Raw genomic sequence first — 14,806 nt, forward strand, 5'->3', positions numbered from 1 at the left:
GCAGTCTGATGAAATAAAACTCTTTTTTCAGATAGATCTGTGATTCTTAGTATCCTTTGAACCTTGCTCCCCTAATTCATATTCACACAAGACTAGAGACTATGTTAGTACTTCTCTGCTTCATGGCTTATCATGACAGTAGCATTTATTTGGCCTTTCTACATGGTGATGAGCCTTTCTATAACGTAGCTACATGGCTGGCCCTTGGACAATAGACTGAGTCACTCCTAGAACCATCTATACCTGAAGCCTTCCCAGCATGGGAGAACCTGACAGAAGATATAGCTTGATGGTATAGACTCTGAAAATCCATATCACCTTAACAATGTCAATAAATGCCAACTGTGGACAATTTGATTTCATCTACTTCTATTTCTCAAGATGAATAGGGTGGGCTTTCACCTTATCTTTCCCAGACCCTGACCTTCCCACTACTTCCCAATCATCCCCTCACTATGCTGCGGACACTCCAATCATCATCTTCATCTGCACCACCATGCGTGCACGCACGCATACACACACACACACACACACACACACACACACACACACACACACACACACCACTCCTTTGTACTTTGGACTCCACCTCTGAATCTTCTAAGGTTCTTTGAGTCTGATAAGTGACCTCTTGCTTTATCTTGCCCACATCAGACCTCCACACCACTTCCAGACCATATCCTCACCATATCACCCTATGTTCTCTCCATATATTGCCTTCTCCCAATTACAAGTTCCTTCAGGTTTAATTTGTATTCCTAGTGATTTACTTAGCACAATCCTCAGAGCACAGTAAGCACAGTAATTAATCAGTGCTATCTATCAACTAGCTAACTAACTTGTTCTATCTAACTATCTATCCTTCTATCTTTGTCTGTCTGTATCTATCTATCCACCTCTCTCTAATCTATTCTGTCTATCATTTTTCATTTTTCTGTCTGTCTGCATCTTTCTATCTATCCATCTCTCTCTCTATCTTGTCTATCTATGATCTATCCATCTATCTACCTTGATCTACTTGATATTTCTTCATTACCCAATTAAGACTACTTTATAACACATTTTCTTTATTTTCTAGTTGTGAGGACCATGTCTTCTACATCATTAATGCCTTCCATGAAACTTGGACTAGTACTAGACTCATGAGAAATACTTCAAAACATGTGGTAATTGAATACATAAGAATGCCATATAAGTTTTTAAATAAAAGTAAATTTAAAAAGCCTTATGTAAAAGAACACAAAGCTAGAACACTAACATTTAACTTCATCCTCTTTCAGTTTATTCCCCAAAGTCCCCCATTGCCCAAGATCACAGAAAGGAAATTTAGAATACAGGGTAAAAAGGAATAACCCTCAACAAGAGCCTAGCTCATAGCAGAAACATAACAGAAAAATTAAACAAAGATCAAAGCATCCGTGCTTTCTCAGCCTCATGAATGTCACATTAAAAAATCCTTTTCCCATTCCCCACCCCTTATTTAAGAGGTTGTGGCTTCATTCTAAATGATTTTTTACATGGAAATTGTTCCATACAGGAAGGCAGCCTACACTGGAACCTGGTCCAGCTATGGGTGTGGATTTGAAAGTTTCTGAGGCTAGACAAGTTCTGATTTGCTGCATATCAGAAGTTGTCTTTTTTTTTTTTTAAAGGCAAATGAGGTAAAGCATGCCATAGGTAAACCTGGGAAGCAATCCAAGTTCATGTTCTCTGCCTTTCAAACCCCTTTCTGCACCCTCTCTTTCTGTCATCTCTTCCATCCTCATTGGCTTCCAGTTTCATTAGGCCAGTCTTCCAAAAGACAAAACTCCATTCATAGTTCCATGTCCTCCTTAACTACACACACCCCACTTCAGCAGGACTCCATGTTCTGGACATTTCCTAGTCTTCACTTAAGATTAAAGTGAACTTCACAAGTTCCATTGTCCCTTTTTCTTGGGATTCCACTTGGCAGATAATTGATCTAATAACCTAATTAGCTAACCTGGTGATTCTCAAGTATTCTCCTAGAATATAACCTCTTTAAACAAAATTTCAAATGTAATATTTCTGTATAAGCTTTTAGTGTTATTTTAGAAGACCTATCACAAAACAACAGAAAGATAATTCTTTCATCATTGATTTTATTCTGAACACAGCAGTATCACAAACGATTTATTTAATGAGAGTGATGTGTTTATTTATTCTCTATAAATATTTTCTTCTATTTCATGACTTGGAGAGGATCCTGGATTCTCAAAGGCTAGGCTGGTAAAATGTAAGCCCTGGGCTTTGAATACCAGCCTAGCAATGATTTACTTATCTGTCATCTGAGAAGCAACCTGGTTAAGATTAGAGAGACTCATCTTGAAATGAATTTTTCAGCTATAGATAATATGGCTTTTAAAAAATAGCTAGATCTGTGACTCTTATAATCTTTAATTTAAAGATGCCATTATATTAAATATTACTAAATTGTGAAACAAGTCTTTTGATCTATGATAATATCATCTTCTCAAATGCAGGGAAAGCATGAACATTTCATTCATTTTTCCAGAGGGGATTTGTCTAGACAACCTATTAAGTCCTCCGCATCTCAAAATCTATGATCCTTTATGAAGGCATTATTCTCCATCCTTTAGCCAGTGGTTGGAGTGAGCATCTCTAAGGTCCTTTCCAAATGTGACATCTTCTGGTCAATTTCTTAAACCCAAACTATATTTTCTAACTATTTTTTGTAATCCTCTCCTGTGATTGAATTCACATTAAAGTCACCAAGTACCAGTGAATATTCTGAATTCATTTAGAGGATCTTGTCAAGTGCCACATGGAACGTCTTCCTCTTTCTTGTCTGCAATAGATAATGGCACCTAAACTACAACTGCCTTTGTGGTGTATGTGTTTGTTTGTTTGGATTTTTTCCATGTGCCAATTATGTGCCCCACAAGGAGAAATGATCAAGGTTTCCAAGAAATTCTAGTTCATCTTTATTGCCTTTGAGGTACAATGAATCTATCTCTACCAATTCCTTTGTCTCTTTAAGGAGCAAGTGTAAATTATCCTTCTATTTAGCTAAAACTTCCTTGTTTTCTGGCTTCATTTATAAGAATGTTAAGATCATTATGGTTGACTTTTTTTAAGTCTCTGATACAGGGGTTCTTAACCTGGGTCCATGAATGTTTTTTTTTTTAAATTGATAACTCTATAACTCTATTTCAGTATAGTTTACTTTGGAATGCTATGTGTTTTATTTCACACATTTAAAATATTATTTTGGGAGCAGGTATATAGGCTTACTGCCAAAAGGGCACATATACTTTCCCAAACTCTCCATGGAGACAAAAAGGAATTCTTTGACCTAGAACTTTGGTCATTGACAATAATCTCATATTTAGAGTATAAGTAGATGAATTCATGTTCATAGCAGATCTAAAAATTATTTGGTTTTGTACCTTCTTCCCTCTTTATTTCCACTTTGCCACCACTACTGCTAAAGCAGAAAAGAGCTTCACAGAATTCAGGACTAGTTGTCTTTTTATCTATTTCAAGGGGCACCTGGCCAAAAATTCTTTACTTGGAGACCATACTGCTGGTGATAATCCTCCCAATGTTTAGTCAGGTCAGTCCTTACACAGTAGTTATGATCCATTGCTTACACTATACTCCAAGATTTTCCATTATGATAGAACCAGCCAGAGCTTGAGCTCTTTCATCCGTATCAGCAAGGACCCCAACATACACAGGAGAGCCTGCTGTACAGATTCTTAGATCTGCTTTTCTAAAAGGGAAGCAAGATTTGAGGGGTCAACAATCTACTTTAATCAAATATCACTCACTTAGTTCAGGGGAAAAAGTCAGCACCTTGAACTTCAGAGAAAATACAAAGAAATAATAAGCATCAGACAGGGCTTCCAGCCATCTGATCATACATATGTATATAGTTACCAGAGAGACAACCACCAACATCTGGATTTTCAAAGCCAGGAGGCTCTTTAGCGGCTGCCCAGAGTCTTATTTGGCCAAACAAACACTTCCAATGAGTAAGCCCACAAAGTAAAACCTCACTTCAGAGTATATATACACTTTTCAGAGGCAGAAGGCATCACAACTTTTTAGAACCAGGGCATTAGAAATTAACAAAAGGTGTGGGCCTCCTCTAATCAAGCTTCCCTTAATGGGCAGGCCCATCAATGGGTGGGAAAGATCTTTAACTCTCTAATTAACATAACACTAGCATAACCTTTGGGAACTCAAAATTATTCACATGGCACTTTGAAGGAATACAATAAGGGCTCCTTGATCTCATGAAGAGACCTAGAATGGTAGCTTTTTAACCTGGGGTCTATGATCTTTAAAAAAAAAGAAACAAAAAATTTCTAACTATATTTCAATATAATTACATTGTATTTTATGCACACTATGCATCTTATTTTATGCATTTTAAAAAATTATTATCAGAAGGGGTCCATAGGTTTCATCAGACTGCCTAGGAAGGCAATTGGTTCATCACCCACAAAAAAGCTTAAGAACCCCTAGCCTACAGGGAAGGCCTCCAGTTTCATAGGTAGATTTTCCTCTGGAGGATTTGTAGAAGTATGCAGCCAAGAATGGCACAGAATGAAAAACCATGGATAAACTAAGATTGAGATCATATGAGGAAGCACAAACAGCAATTGATCTGTGAAGTATAATACTGTTTTAGATTCTTACTATATTAAATGCTAATTCTATTTTTCAAGATGCTACAGATCTCAAACCAGAAAGATTCCAACCATTACATTTACAGTGAAGAAAACTGAGGCCCAGGGAAGTGAAGTGATTTGCTAAAGGTCACAGTGGTGGTGAATATCAAAGAAGGGATTCTATGGCAGTTAACCCTGAGTCTGTATTAAATTGTAGGGTAGAGCTGAATTAGCTTCATGTGTATATCACATTCTTTGCTGTGTGGCATATCAAGTTATGTGACATAGTTTTATAGGATGCAAGAGGCCATAGTTAAGGTTCTATTTATATTTTTTCTGTTTCCAGTTCTACTCATTTGTTGAAACTAAGGTCTCCTAGTTACCTCAGAATCATCATTCACTTTCAGCCAAAGGCACAAGTGATGATATGTTTGAATTTCCAGAAGGATGTGTTGAATTTCACACATCTTGCATTTCTCAGCAAGGACCAGGGTTTGGTTGATTTCCCCACAATGACTCTTACAATTAAGAGATAAAACTAGCCTAAATAATCACAGACTTGGAGGACTAGAAGAGACCTCAGCAGCCATCTAGTCCATTCCATACACAAAGGTGCTATATATATATACACACACATATATGTGTATATATATGTATGTATGTATGTATATATAAATGGCTAACAAGGTTAAATAAATTATTCAAGATCACACTCTAGCTGAGTCTACAAAAGTTGACTAGAGAACTGGTAATTCTTTGGATAATACAAGCCCTAGAATAGATTAATTTTTTCAATCTCAATTACTGACTTGGATTGTCTAGTTCAAATTAAAAAGTGCCATATCTTCATTTTATTCTACATTGTCTAGTCATATGTTGTATGGCCATGAGTCACAAGATATCACAGCTGCCAAAGTATTGAAGTTGAAAGCCAACCAAAGGGCAGTAAAAAGGCTTGGGGGGAGGGGAAGATGAGCAAGCTGTAACACATTACCAGTTAGGAACTGTGTGAGAAAAGCAGCATAAAGAATGCTATCAGAGAGAGATATTTCTGGAAAAGCAGGTGGACCTGTCATGTTGTGATAGTGCCTAAGGATAATGCATGCCTAAATGCACTCTTGGAATCTACAAAATAGGATATGGGAAGAAGAAAGGAAGAAAGGAAAAAAGGAAGGAAGGAAAGAAGGAAGGAAGAAAGGAAGGGAAGGGAGGAAATGAAGGAAAAAGGAAGGAAGAGAAAAAAGAAAGAAAAATAAGGAAGGAAAGAAGAAAACATAGGTGATGATAGATAGATGGATGGATGGATGGATGGAGGGATGGATAGATAGATAGATAGAATACTATAGATACATAGATAGTTTACCATATACAATGCACTATGCTAAGCCCAGGGGATATAAATAAAAATAAATAAGATGGTCCCTAATCACAAAGAATTTTCCTTTTAATGGAGGAAGAAAAAGAAGAACTAGAAGGCAGAGGAGGGGAGAAAAGTTGGTGGTAAGAAGGTAGAAAAGTCTGGAGACAGAGTAGAGTTGGGCATAAAAGCGAACATGCCCTCATGATCTCTCATGGTCTGGACTAGATGCTGGAGAGCAGACCTCAGGTTGGAAGCATATCCAGAGTGGGAAGAGAATTAGAGGAAGGACCTTCTTTTGGATAGACACCCTGTGGAAGATTTACAGCAGAACGTGGACAAGACTCACCCGGACTGTGATCTGGATTGTTGGAGGAGACACCTCTAATTCTGAGATCATGGATCCCTTGAAATATCAAGAAGCACAATGAGACTCCAACTAATGGCAGAGTTAACAATCAACCACAGATTTCCTGGCTTTTAGTCCAATGAACTAACTCCACAGACTACTATGTCCAAAGGAGTTCTTACATTTATAGGTTTCCTACAATGAGTTCAGCGGCTCCCTAAAACAGATAACGTCCTGATGGATAGAGAAAGAGTTAAGATATAAAAAAAATGGGTAAAGAACGGAATGCCAATATGGCAAACATTTCAAGATAGATGGTGAGGACAGGTTGACATGTTCTGAAGATATGAGATATGAACCTAGATATAAACTTAGATATAAAATATTGTCAGTTTTTATAAATTAGTGGTGAAGATTTTTGTTGAGGGCTTACAAAGAGTCTTTAGCTGAAAAATGTTTGAGGACTCTTATAGCAAGCTAATATGAACTACTTTTCTCTTTAAAATCAAAGCATTTTCTGATTAATTTCTATAGGAAATAACCTCCAGACCCATTGAGAATTCTACATATGTGGTTTTCAGACATAAGGAGACAAACTTTAGCATGGCATGCATGCTGGAAATTAGGAACACACCTTGCATGGTGGTTAGTCATCATGTTAGAGACATTGTAACAGTGCCAAGATTTTAGTGGCAGTAAGCCAACCAGTATAGACAGAGAAAGAGGGAAAACACATTACTGTTTTAGAAAAAGGAAGGGTCCTTGCCAATTCCTCATAATATTCATTCTAAAAACAATGAATCTATCCATGAAAAAGGATCATTTGTCATGAGTGAGTAACCCAAACTCAAAGTTTCAAAACATCTACCAAACTCCTACATCTGTTAATAAAAGACTTTTTATGCTTTCTCTTGGACGAGATACAGCTTACAGTAACAAACACTGAAGCATCTTCTGCAATAAAGCAATCATGAAACATGATAAATTATATTTAAAGAATACTAATACTTAACACTATTTCTCACAGCTCCAACTGTTAGGTACCTCCTGACTTGCAAAGGACATATTCATCAATAGCAACTAATTATTTCATTGAATAGAATGAAATTTCCTGGAAGGGAACATTTAGTTCCTGGCATCACATCCATCCATCCATCCATCCATCCATCCATCCATCCATACATTTAGTTCCTGGCATCACATCCATCCATCCATCCATCCATCCATCCATCCATCCATCCATCCATCCATCCATCCATAAACATTTACTATAAAAACCTACTATGTGTCAGCATTATGCTGAGCTTTGGAGATAAGTAAAAAAGAGGGAAAAAGACAGTCCCTGCCTGCAAGGAGCTCACAATCTAGTGGGGGAGACAAGAAATAACTATATATAGGATTAATAGGAAATAAAAGAGGGAAAGTACTAGAATTAAGAGAGGTTAGTAATGGTTTCCTGGAAAAGATGGGATTTTAGTTAGGACTTAGAGGAATCCAGGGAAGTCTCCAAAGACACTCATTTTGGTGACTGAATACCACTGTGCTTATCTTCTGAGTTTATGTTGCTGAAAAATGTATTCTTTTTTTTTCATATTCACACTGAGCAGTATATATTTTCATTCTCTAAAGGTCTAGGGTTATTTTGTATTTTTTGAGTTTTTCTTTTTACTAAGGATGGAAAATAGAATAAGACATAAAAGTTCATGATTATAGAAGGACTGAGAATTCTGACCTTTGCATGAAATTTGTATTTTGTAAATGGGACCTCAAGGGCAAAAGGGAAATGTCATGTCTCCTTTCTAGTGACACAGAGGAAGTATGACATAGTGGAGAGAGCATTGGATTAGAAGACCCAAGTTTAACTCTCAGATCCAGCACTGGCCTTGGCCAGCCTCTCATTTACACCATACTTCTCCCATCTTTAAAATGGTAATAATGCTCATGCCATTTATCTTCTAGGGTGGTTGTAAGGACTAATGAAATTCACCAAACATAAAGTTCCTACTATGTTCAGGCCCCTGGGGGGAATGTAGAAAAACAAAAATGAATTAGTCCTTCACCTCAAGATGCTTACAAATAACATGTGGCATATAAAACACCTTGTAGCCTTGAGTTAGCATGAGGTGGAACACATACGGCAACTATTTTTATTTTATTAGTTATTATTTCAAAATTTTTTCCTAAAACTCTTTTTCCTCCAAATGTGTTTTCTTGCTTTACTGAGAATAAGACTTAATAGTATTCTCAGCTGCCATTTATAAACTAATCTTCAGGATAGTTACACAATGGTCGCTGTGATGGTGGTGGTGGTGATGGAGAAGATGTGATTGTGGTGGTGATGGTGATGATGGGGAAGATGGTAATGGTGGTGGTGGTGATGGTGATGGAGACGATGTGATTGTGGTGGTGATGGTGATGGTGGTGATGGTGATGGTGGTGATAGTGGTGGAGGTGGTAGTGGTAGTGATGGTAGTGGTAGTGGTTGTGGCAGTGGCAGCAATGAGCAGAAGTGGTATATTTGAGGAGTTTTAAAAAACTCTTCCCATCTAGAATATTGGCAACTATGACACAACTGTGACATCTCTTTCCTTCACTTTATCTCAAAGGTCTAGGTGGTTGAAAGCAGAAATATGGATTTCTGTTACCTTCTTTGTTACTCTTAGCTCCTTGAGCCAATGTGAACTCTAAGAGTTTTCTCTTGTAAAGAGAATTCTTTAAAGACAGACACACGTGGGGCCCTACTTATGTCTATTTAAGTAAAAGAAGAGTCTAATAATAATAAATGACACTTATTATAATCTAAGCTTTGCAAAGCACCTTAGATGCTATCTCATTTGAGGTTAATGCCCATCTTGTGAGAGAACATAGGAATTAAGGATAAGAAAATTCTGTGACTCAGTGGTCTTATGACTTTGGTAAGCTAGAGTGTCCAGGCAATAAGGATACAGAAGGAACAGTGAGGATTGAGCCCAAAGAAGGGAAGACTCAAGAGAGACAGGAAAACTGTTTTCAAGTGCTTCAAGACATATCAGGTGGAAGATTGATCATCACAGTATTTTAGATTTGGAGCTGGAAGGACCTTAAAAGTCATTGACTCCAACTCTCATCATTTTGAGATGAGGAAAATGAATTCAAAGAAGTTAAATGACTTGCCCAGTGTCACCCAGTTAGTAAGTGTCTGAGGCTGGATTTGAACTCAAGTCTTCCTGACTCTAGACCCAGCACTCTATCCACTGTGCCACCTTGAGTGGTCTCAGAGGCCAATGCTGAGAACAATAAGAGGAAGTAGGAAAGAGGAAAGTTAGACTTTAATATAAAGGAAAACTTCCTTAAAATTTTGTTTTTGTTTTGTTTCAATTGTGTCTGACTCTTTATGACCCCATTTGGGGTTTTCTTGGCAAAGACACTGGAGTAGTTTGCCATTTCCTTCTCCAGCTCATTTTACAAATGAGGAAACTGAGGCAAACAGGGTGAAGTGACTTTCTCAGGGTCACATAGCTAGTAAGTTTCTGAGGCTGGATTTGAACTCAGATCTTCCTAACTCCAGAGCCTAAAAATTAGAGCTACCCTATAAAGGAATGCTCTGCCTTGGGAGATAGTTTTCCCCTCATCTGAGGTCTTTGAGAAGAGGCTAGATGTCCTGTCACCAGATAATTTGTGGTGAAGCCTTTTGTTCAGAATATATGGGTGAGCCTGGGTGTATATAGGGGCAAATACCTGTAATTTCTGCTACAAAAGATTGAAGATGAAGGACCCCTTTAATTTGGGAGTTCTGAGTTAGAGTGGGCTGATCCAATCAGGCATCCACATTAAGTTCAGCATCAGTATGGTGAGTCCCTGGGAATAGGGAAGATCACTAGGCTGTGTAAAGAAGGATAAACCAGCCTGTGTCAGAAATGCAGTACGAAAAACCCCTCATGACAACCAGCCATGGGCTTCAGACCCTGAGTGGCTGCTAACCCTCTAGCCTGAAAAAAGCCAGGGAGTGCTGATACAAAGACACATAAAAAGAAAAAACCAGAATATTTGACTTAAACTAAAAAGCTATTATGACTTTCCCATGTCAAACAGCTATTCAGTGTCAAAGGCAGAATCTGAACCTACGTCTTTCCATCTTCATATCTAAAACTCTATATCCTACACCATACTGTCCCTCGTCCACCACGACTTAGCTGCCTTCTCAGCTTGGAATTTCCCTCAGTGCCTGGAGCCTCTTTACCCTGGAACATCCCTCTGTCATACGGCTCCCCTCCTGCCATCACTGAGTTCTTTCCAGGGGTCTCCATTCTAGGGATAGGCCCTGGCCAGCCATATTACATCCCCCTCCTGGCTGTCCTTCTGATGCTCCAGACCTTGACATCATGATCCAAGCAGGAATCTTCTCCATCCTCAATCTCACTTTTCACTTCTCTTTTTGTCTTACTTTCTTAGAATGTAAGTTCCTTGAAGGTAGGGTCTTTGCCCTTGAATTTGTCTACCCAGAACTTAAAACAGTACCTGACACAGTCAGTACTTAATAAATATGTTTTGCCTGCATCCAGGAACTTGGGACCCAGTTATGTATATTAGTAGAGACCTGGAAATGACCTAATCTCCCACTCAGCTACGGGCAAAATGAGCCAGTTATATGAATTTGGGGACCCCTAAGATTGAACCTACTCTATATAAGGCCAAACCTTGAGGCTCCCGTCTATAGATTATATTTAACTTATTATTAATTCTAAAAAAGCCGCACACACAGACATATCCATTTCTGGAAAGCAATATCCTTTATATAGGATTCCAAAATCTATAAAACACAAGGGATGTCCTTTAAATAATCCAAGTGATATTGAACAAAAGAAACCATTATGTACTGTGTGCAGGAAGGACTAATGCCTATTGAGACTTTAAAATGAAGTAATATGCTTAAACTTCACATTCCCTAAATCTAAGTAAGCTTATAGTGTATAGATCAGTTTCCAAATAGGAATCAAGAGTACCATGTCTCAACAGAAGGGCTTACTTTCCTTATTGGACAAAGAGTGAAATCAGGACCAAGAGAAAATGTGTGACTGTTTAAGGCAAGAGAATCATGTGGAGGATGGATCTAATTTGTTGAGGAAAGATTCATGAAAATTGCAAAGAAGCATTTAGATTGGATTCCTAATAGTGAAAACTTCTCAAACATGGAAACGTGGTGTCGCTAGATGTGATGAGTTCCTCTCCTCATCAGAGGTCATCAAGCAGAGACCTTATGAGATATATTATAGAGGAGATGATGATTGTTACTATTATTTAATTATTTTAAATAATATTGGGGCTCCCTATCTCTCCCAGGCTTTTCATTCACTTGGGTCTTGTAATATTATATCCTATGATTGGCATGGGAGCTTTGATCTACTTCATTTCCAACCTCGGCTGGTCCACTCCGCCCATTCCCAGGAGCTCAGCATAATACCAAACACAGAGCAGACACCTGATAGGCTTAGCCCACTGCTACTCAGAACTCCCAAGCTCAAGAGGTCCACCAAACTCAGCCTCTTTGGGAATTAGAATGGTGGGGATTCTTTTTTAAGACAGGGGCCAGACTAGGTGGACGCTGAAATCCCTTTAGGCTGAAATTTTGTGATTCTCTGCCCAAATGGGAAATAGAGCTCTGGCTATCCTAATCAAAACTAGCAGAACAGTATTGCCTCACTTTATTGACCATGTAGTTTTTCACTGTGGCCCAAATGTTTCAGGATAATAATAAAATCATAGATTTAGGGTTATAAGAGAACACAGAACTCATCTAGGGCAACCCCCATATTTTAAAGACAAAAAAACTAAGATGCAATGGCTTTAAATGCCTGGATAAAGGTTGCACAGTTTGCAAGTATCAGTGCTAAGGTTTGAACCTCTCTGCCTTAGATATAAGACTGTGTCTATAAGAAAATGCCTGATACGTCACATGGACTGAAGGGATTCTGCAATTCCATCAGACCACATTTTCTGGTGGTTCATTTCCATCAGTTGTTAGTATCAGGAAGACTGAGGCCAAACACATCTTTATGATTAGGACAGTTAGTAGGGCCACCCTACGGCAGTAAAATCAGGAATCACAAAATTATGTGTCATAGGATCACAGTCTTAAAGCTGGAAGAGAGCTCATCTGATCTTCCACTGCCATTTTACATTATGAGGAAAAAGAAACGCAAAGCGATTGAATGATTAGCACAAGGTCACCCATCAAATAAGTTTCTGAGACAAGATTTGAATACAGGTCTTCCTGATCCCCAGTCCAGCCTTCTACTCACTGCTCCATGCTGCTTCTAAATCTTTAGTATTAAGAGCATGGCTTCAAGATGCTGGCATGATAAAAAGTCAGATGACACCTCATAAATGGAAAATAAGTTCCAGGTAACCCAGGAGGGTACGTCTCCCCAAAGCTTCCTCTTTGGGAAGGCTTGTATGAAATGATACAGAGCGAAGCAAGCCAGAGAATGATGACCACAGGGATGTAAAAGAAAATGGAAGATTTCAAAATTCAGAACAATACAATGCCCAGTCATGACATCAGGGGACCAACAGAGTAGAAGAAAGCATCGAGTATTAGACATGATCAATGGCTCCACTACTGAAGAACGTGCCATGCTCATGCAAATGCCAGGCTTGAGCCCTGGGTTACAACTGATTTATTTGGCATGCCTGTGCTTCTCTACTGCAGAGGAGAAGTCAGAAAGGAAGAGGAGAGGTCATGAGGAAATGAGAGCAGTATAAACTAAAGTCTCGATAAAACATCTTAAAAATCCATCTTCTCTTGTCTTTATTTCAACAGGACTAACATCTATGAGATAAAAAAAATCAATTCTCTATGTTCTACATGAAACATAATTTAGTCTTATGTATAACTTTTAATGCCAGAGATTGTCAGCACCAAAAGAGTCATCACCAACCATCTTGACCACTGTTTTATTATAATTGTATTTTGAAAACGAATGAAGTAATAAATCTGAATAACATATAATTATATAGATTCTGTTCTGGCTTATGCTTCAAAAAGTCATTTTTCTTGGATGCCCAACCATGGATAGAAGATAAAGGAGTATGGCATGGAAATCACTTATTCCAGGGATGAGGAATCTGTGACCTTGAGGGCACATGTGACCTTCTAGATCCTTGGGTATGGCCTTTTGACTGAATTCAAGTTTTACAAAACAAATTCTTTTATTAAAGGGATTTGTTCTGTGAAGTTTGGATTCAGTCAAAGAACTGCCCTTGAGGATCTAGAGGGCTTCAATGTGGCCTTGAGGCTGCAGGTTCACCACCCCTGACTTAGTCTGTTGCAATAATAATGAAAATAATAGCTCATATTTATAAACTCCTTTACGATTTGCAAAGGGCTTTATTATAATGTTATCTGTAATGTGTTATATAATATAATATTCTATAATATGACATATTATATGTTATAGTATATGTTATATTATGTGTTATATACACACACACACACATATGTGTACATATATATATATATGATCTTTACAACAACCTTGTAAGGTAGGTGCTATTATTTTACAAATGAGGAAACTAAGGCTGAAAGAAGTCAATTGATTTGCCCAGGGTTACACAGCTAGTAAGTGTCTGAGACAGGATTCAAATGTAGGCCTTTCTGACTCCCAAGTTCAGTGTTCTATCCACTGTGCCACCTAGTTGCCAAGTAAATGAGATATTTTAGCTAAATTTGTCAGTCACATACAAAAGAAAATATGTTTACTGATATGCAATATTGCTTCAGACATAGGAGTCACTTAACTTTCCTGTGCCTCAGTTTCCCCATATGTAAAATGAAGGGACTGGATTTAATGACCTCTAAGATCCCTTCTAGCTCTCAATCTATGATTCCATATTTCTGTGACTTCTGAAAGATCAATTAAGAGAGTAGCAAAGGAGGTAACCATACCAGTCAGTCTGTGTTATTCTCATTTCTGCAATTCTTGTAGAATGTTCTTGGTAACCTCTCACCTCCCCCAACCCAGGACCACAACAACCAGGGGTCACAAACAAACATACAAACCAGAAATACTGAGCTCTTTTCTAACCAACATCTGTGTCTGAAATAAGGAAAACCCCAAACCCACCAGTATGTAAATTTCACCTTGTCTCTTAATGATGCAAATCCAGACTGAACATGTCTTATATGCCTGTGTTGTCTGCAGAAGTGCAAAGGTAACTCAGTCCCTGGAGGCCACCCCCAAGGACGCCCACGGCCTGTGAGGTCACAATCAGAGCTTTTTCACTACATGAGAATTCTCTTTTATGGGGCATTTGCTTAAAAATGTAAGCAATTTCTCAGACGAAAGATCTAAGTAACTCGGAAAAGGTCATTTGCCTCCCTTCTCCCTGCAAATTGAGTTATTTTACCCTCACATTCGCACTGTACTCCTTGGAATGTTTTCATTGTTTGGTTTTGCAGGG

The 14,806-nt window shown here is 38.2% G+C and overlaps 1 protein-coding gene across 2 annotated transcripts in view; it reads right to left on the reverse strand.

Annotated features, from left to right (window-relative positions):
• COL24A1 (collagen type XXIV alpha 1 chain) overlaps nucleotides 1-14,806 on the reverse strand; it is a 376,860-nt gene that overhangs the window by 345,033 nt on the left and 17,021 nt on the right. The gene's annotated exons all lie outside the window — the stretch shown is intronic.

This window comes from Notamacropus eugenii, chromosome 2 (genome assembly GCF_028372415.1).
Source record: "Notamacropus eugenii isolate mMacEug1 chromosome 2, mMacEug1.pri_v2, whole genome shotgun sequence".
In the NCBI taxonomy this organism is placed as follows: domain Eukaryota; kingdom Metazoa; phylum Chordata; class Mammalia; order Diprotodontia; family Macropodidae; genus Notamacropus; species Notamacropus eugenii.